Raw genomic sequence first — 5,932 nt, forward strand, 5'->3', positions numbered from 1 at the left:
CTTTGGTCCTGGGGGTGGGGGTGGGGGGCAGAGGGACCAGAGGACCCCCTCACCTGTGGCCTGGATCTGGGGCCCGAGAGAATCTTGAGGGAGTGGACGGTTCTCGGCCTCAGCCGGGCCGCCCCTGCTCCAAGCCGGTGGAGTCAGGTGGAACCAGGTGGAGCCCATGTGAGTGGCTTCGTCCAGCCCTCCTGACACCCCCAGCTGTCCCTGGTGTCTTTTGAAGCCCTCATCATAAGGGCAATCGACGTCAATCACCCCGCACCCCACCCCATCTATGGTGACCTCCACATGGGTAGGGGCCAGACTGTGAGGTGCTGCCCTGGGTGATCAGAGCACACCTGAAGTGGGGCGCTGGGTCTGCTCTCACTTTGAATGAGCCTGTTGCTGTCAAGGCTTATGACCTCAGCCTTATTGATTTATGGGGTCCCCCCATGGTGGGGAAGGCCCAGCAGCAGCTCCCCCAGCAGCTCCTTAGCGCTCAGGTATGTGTGTGGGCTGGAAGGGCTGGGAGAGGAGGGGAAGGAGGGGAGCAGGGAGGAAAGCAGCAGGCAGACCCCTGGCCCTGGGCTTCGTCCTTCTCAGGGACACTGAGAGGTGGACACGGGCAGAGCAGGAGACGGGATCAAGAAAAGTTCATAGGCACAAGATGCCTTCTGGAAGGAAAAAAAGGAGTATAAGGTGGCTGGGGGATAGACATAACATTTACTCTGCTCTTATAATGTGCCTGGCAGTTTAAACGCAGGCTGCCTTTCTTATGAGGGAAACCAAGGCTCTGAGGCAATGCCAGGGATGAGTGACAGAGAGAAGGAGAATGCCCCATGCCTGATGGGTGAAGTCCAGTGTGCCCAGTAGGTCGGCAGCTGTTAACACCTGGGACCCCTCTTTCTGCCTGGTTTAGCCCATTCTCTTCATCTGCAGACCCCGGACCCAGCTGGCCTCTCAGCTGTCCTGACCACTCTGCTCCAGTGACTTACTGTGCTCATTCTCCTTGGAATGTTTGTGCTGAAAGGGGCCCTTTGGGAGAGGACACTGGTGATGTGCAGCATGGCGGGGAGGGAGGTTCGTCAGGGTGGGGTCAGCCATCTCCCAACCTCCCAACCCCTGACATCCTCTGCCCTGCACTGATTCCCGAGGACAGCAGGAGGGTGCTTCATGGTCTTTTCCTGCTTGGGCTCTGTTTCCCTGGCAGGTACAGTAGTGTAAGGTGGTGAAGGAAGATCCTGGGGTCCAAGTGTCTTCCACGGCAGTGAGACCAGTGAAGAGGCCAGAGGGCTGGGTGGCCCCTCACTGGCCAGTCCTGGGATGGTGGGAGTGAGCACTGGCCAGGGAGTCCATCGTTGGCCATGTCTTCCCTGAGTAGCTTCTCTAGGCCAGCCCCGTATAGGCTCTGAGGACCCAGCAGGAAACAAGACTGCTTCCTCACAGCCTCATCCAGGAGATACATAGCCAAGTCACTGTGTGACAAGTGGGTGCTCAGGGGAACCCCCAGACCCTCCCTGGGCACCAAGGAAGGCTTCTCAGAGGAGAAGGCAGCTGAGTGCATCAGAGTCTATAGCCTCAGTCACGGTTGTCAAGGTCTATCAGCCACGGAGCCCCAGCAGCTCTTGAACTGAGGTTCGCAGGCTGGGTGGAAAGCAGTGCACTGAAGGAGGCGAGGGAGAGGCCAGGAGCCAAGACTGGAGGGGGAAGGAACGTGGCCGCTCTGGTCCATGGGATGCCAGGGTCATCACATGCAAAGGGCTGGCCCTTGACCCTGGGGAGGTGGGGCCATGGGCCCATCTTGTTTGGACATGGCGTGAGGACTGCACAGCAGGACAGGCTGTGAACCTGGAGGATGGAGACCCCATCAGTATGTACTCATTCTCCAGAGATGAGAACAGCTCTCAGCAGGGGAGACCCACCGGTCGCCTGAATCCCAGTCCCTCTCCAGGAAGCCTGGGAACTTAGCACAGGACATGTGTGGATTCCACTCGAGAGATTTACCATCACTCCTGGAGCCCTCCTCTTTCCATCTTGAGGACCCCCAGGCAGTGGGGGCCTTTCCAGTCCTCAGTGGGACCTGCCCCAAATCGAGCAGAAAGCCCCAAATAGCGACGGCACAGGCCTCCCCAGTTCGATTTGGTTCTCCTGGAGGTGCTGTGGGATTGCTGGGGAACCTGGGGGTGGTCTCCAGGCAGATGGGCGCATCCTGGTGGGCACTCAGGGACATGGTGCTGGGCAGAGGAAGGTCAGTTTCAACCATCCAGAGAGGTGAAAGTTGGGGCGAGCAGGGTGTGTTTCTCGACTGACCTAGTGGCAGATTGAATTATGGACTCAGTTTAGACACGTGCTTAATCTTAATCCACATTCCTGTGGGTGTGAACCCGTTGTAAATGGGTTTACATTGGGTTGAAGATGTCGTTTTTAGTTAAGGAGTGACTAATCGTGGCAGGGTAGGCCTTGATCCAGATTACTGGGTTTTATAAAGAGAAGAAACTGAAGCCAGGACAGAGAAGGCCACAGGGAGAAGCAGGAATTCAGTGGGGACCTGGAAGGAAAGGAGAGGACATTGCTGTGTGACGGGAGGTGGGATGCAAGCCAAGGACCCCCAAGGACCACCAGCAGCCGGCACCAGAATGTTACAGATTTTGGGGAGAAAGCCTGGCTGTGATGGCACCTTGATTTTGGACTTCTCCTAGCCTCAAAACTGTGGGTCAATAAATCCCTGTTGTTTAAGCCAACCCCCAAGTGGTATTTGTCATAGCAGCCTGGAAAACTAAGACACACCTCTACCGTCCACCTCGGTCCACCACCTCCCTGGGTAAGGTTCTCTAAAGCCATGTGGCAAGGTGAGGCTTTGAGTGGGACATGAGTGAGGTGACCTGGGCTTGGAGTCTTAACTTTGCTACCCGTGTGTGTGAGCTCCACCTTCTGAGCCTCAGTTTCCTCACTGGGGTACGGAGGCAACGATGCCGCCCCTGGTGGTGCTGAGAGACCTGAAGGAGGACCAGCTCTTCTTGTAACCGTGACCATCATCCCCCTCGTTGTGATGTTACTGATAGTCACGTGGTCACTATGACCCTCTTCCTTTGTAGTTTTTTTCTTTTTCTTAAGAGAAGTAAGCCTTTATTTCCTCACTTCACAAATAAAGCTAGTTGAGTTGGCTGCTTCTTGGTGACTGGTCAAAGCGACCAAATCCCATATCGTCGTCCGACTCCTCCAGCTCTTCCTTTGCTTCAACGTTGGCTGGGGCTGCAGCGGCAGCAGGAGCAGCAGTGGTGGCGGTGGTCACCGGGGCAGCAGCCACAAATGCAGATGGATCAGCCAAGAAGGCCTTGACCTTTTCAGCAAGCGGGAAGGTATAATCAGTCTCCACAGACAAAGTCAGAACTCGCTTGTACCCACTGATGATAGAATGGGGTACTGATGCGGCAGTTGGGCAACCAACCTGTAGACATACACTGGCAACATTGCGGACACCCTCCAGGAAGCAGGAGTGCAGCGTTTCCTCTGTGATGTCAGGTACTTCAGGGTCGTCAAACACCTGCTGGATCACCAGCCCAAAGGAGAAGGGAGAGATATTCAGCACGGTCAGCAGCGTGGCTTTGCTGGCTCCCACTTTGTCTCCAGTCTTCATCAGCTGCACATCACTCAAGATTTCAATGGTACCCCTGGAGAGCTTAGTGGTGATGACTACAGCCTGGAAGAAGGAGGCCTTCTCGGGACCCAGACCAGTGTTCTGGGCGGGCACAGTGACTTCACATGGGGCAATGGCACCAGCATGGAAGGCAGCTGGCACCTTGTTGGCCATCAGCATGTCCCTGATCTCAGTGAGGGCCTCCTTGGTGAACACAAAGCCCACATTCCCCTGGATATGAGGCGAAAGTTTCTCCAGGGCCGCGTTGTTTTCCAGATGCCCTCAGATGGCCTTGCGCATCATGGTGTTCATGCCCATCAGCACCACAGCCTTCCCACAGAGGGACATGCAGATCTGCTGCATCTGCTTGGAGCCCACGTTGTCTGCTCCCACAATGGAGCATTTTAGATAATCATCCAGAAATTGGATTATTTTTAGGAAGTAGTTGGACTTCCAGGTCACCCCGTCTTCCCTGGGCATCACGGCGGTGCATCAGGGATTGCCATGTGGGGTTTAAAGACAATGTCACTCTCAATGAGGATGCCTGGTGAGAGCTTTTAGTTTTTTAAAAAAATGCTTTCTTACCTAAGTGAACTTCTGAGGAGCTGAAGCCCTCTTCTCCCCGTATGGGACCCCCAGTGCTCCCTGGGGTGGAATTCTTTAGGAAACTGCCTGGAAGATGTCAAGCGTGGGATATATGTGCTAGAACGGGATCTGGCCCAGCCCTCTGGTTTGGGGCCGCGCTAAGGCCCTATCCACAATTGTATGTCCAGTGCTGGCAGCGCCTGGCACTGACGAGGCATTTGTTAAGTTTGTTGAATGAAAGCATGAGCTAAAGTCTTCTTGGGTGGTGAGAGATGTTATAAGCCTCCTCAGTTACACGAAGGACCCACTGTCAGACTCGTCCCATTTGACAGCTCTCGGGCTTTGCTTTGAGCCCAGCTCTTCCTGTCTGCTCCTCTGTGACATGGAGAAAAATGATCCACCCTCCCTAAATTCAGGTTCTTGATCCCTTTTCAGTTGCTGCATAATTGGTTGTCCCAGCCACCAGCATCCCACAGCTCTGTCCCACCCAGGCCCTGGGCCAGGGGCGTGTTTGGGGAGCTCCCTCCCCTGCTAGGTGGGCCCTGGGAAGGCCCTGCTGCCTGATGCCTGGGTCTGGGTGCCATGGAGAATAAAGGGTCTGCTTGGGCCTTCCTCCCTGGCTCATCCCCACCCCCATCTCCCCAGGCTCCCAGCAAGCTTCTGATTGTGCAGTCATGGTCTTTTGACTATGACATCTTTATATATTTTTTTCATCTGACTATAAAATTAATATGTGCCCATTGAGGGACATTTGGAAAACATACAAAATGACAGAGAAGAGAGTAACAGATAGCTAATATTCCCATTTTGGCGTGTGGGAATTGTGTTGTGAATGCTTTGCTTTTCTTGGTTCTGGCTTTGAGGAAGTTTCCTCAACTTTGCCTTCTGATCGGTCTTATTGAATTTAAATTTTCTTCCATCGTATTTTTAACTTGTTCGTCTCTTTTCTAGCTCTCTGGTTGTTTGGTTTTGTTGTTGTTTTAATAGCATCCAGTTTTATTTAATAGATGAGGTTTTTAAAAAAATATTTCTGTCATTGTTTCCATAGGAGACTTTTTTTGGTCAGTCTTTTTCTTTCTTCCTTTCTAGTAAAGGCTTTTCTCAAATCTGGTGATCATGTCTTGTGATCCTCAGCTGCCCATCCATATTTAAGAGTGAGACACTAAAAAGCTGAGTGGATGCTCCGGGTGCAGGGGTGAAACTGATGATTCTCATCATGGGGTATTTGGGTGGTCATCTGGTCTTTCTCTGGGGGATCCCCCAAATGTCAGTTTCTGTAAATCTTTTCTCTTGGAGAGTTTCCTCTAAGGGGACCCTCCAGATCCCCTCCTGGGGATGGATGTGTGTGGAAGTGTTCAGATGTAAACCTGACTGCTAAGATTGAGAACTAACCAAGGAAAGAGGCCCAAGGGTCCGGTCCCACCTTATTATTTCTCTTACCCACCCTCCCCATTTTCAGTAGGGTCTTCACATCTGGTTCACTCTCTCCATAAAGTAAACTTTATTTCTGTCCTCTCCTGGGATGGGGAAGGGGAAAGTTCATGGGAGCACAGGACAGGGAAGAAGATATGGTTGGCTTGGGACTGTCTGGTTTTAGCACCGAGAATCCCCAGGAAAACTCCTCAGTCCCAGGCAAACCAGAACAGGTGGTCACTCTATCTGGTGGTCTTACTGCTGCTTACACAGGTGTTCCACCAATCCTCTGTCCTCAGCCCCACCCCACCCTCC

At 53.2% G+C, this 5,932-nt stretch overlaps 1 pseudogene; it reads right to left on the bottom strand.

Annotated features, from left to right (window-relative positions):
- Nucleotides 1-3,133: 3,133 nt before the first annotated feature.
- LOC119532551 lies at nt 3,134-4,099 on the bottom strand (annotated as a pseudogene).
- Between the last annotated feature and the right edge of the window lie 1,833 nt (nt 4,100-5,932).

This window comes from Choloepus didactylus, chromosome 4, assembly GCF_015220235.1.
Source record: "Choloepus didactylus isolate mChoDid1 chromosome 4, mChoDid1.pri, whole genome shotgun sequence".
Taxonomy (NCBI): Eukaryota; Metazoa; Chordata; class Mammalia; order Pilosa; family Megalonychidae; genus Choloepus; species Choloepus didactylus.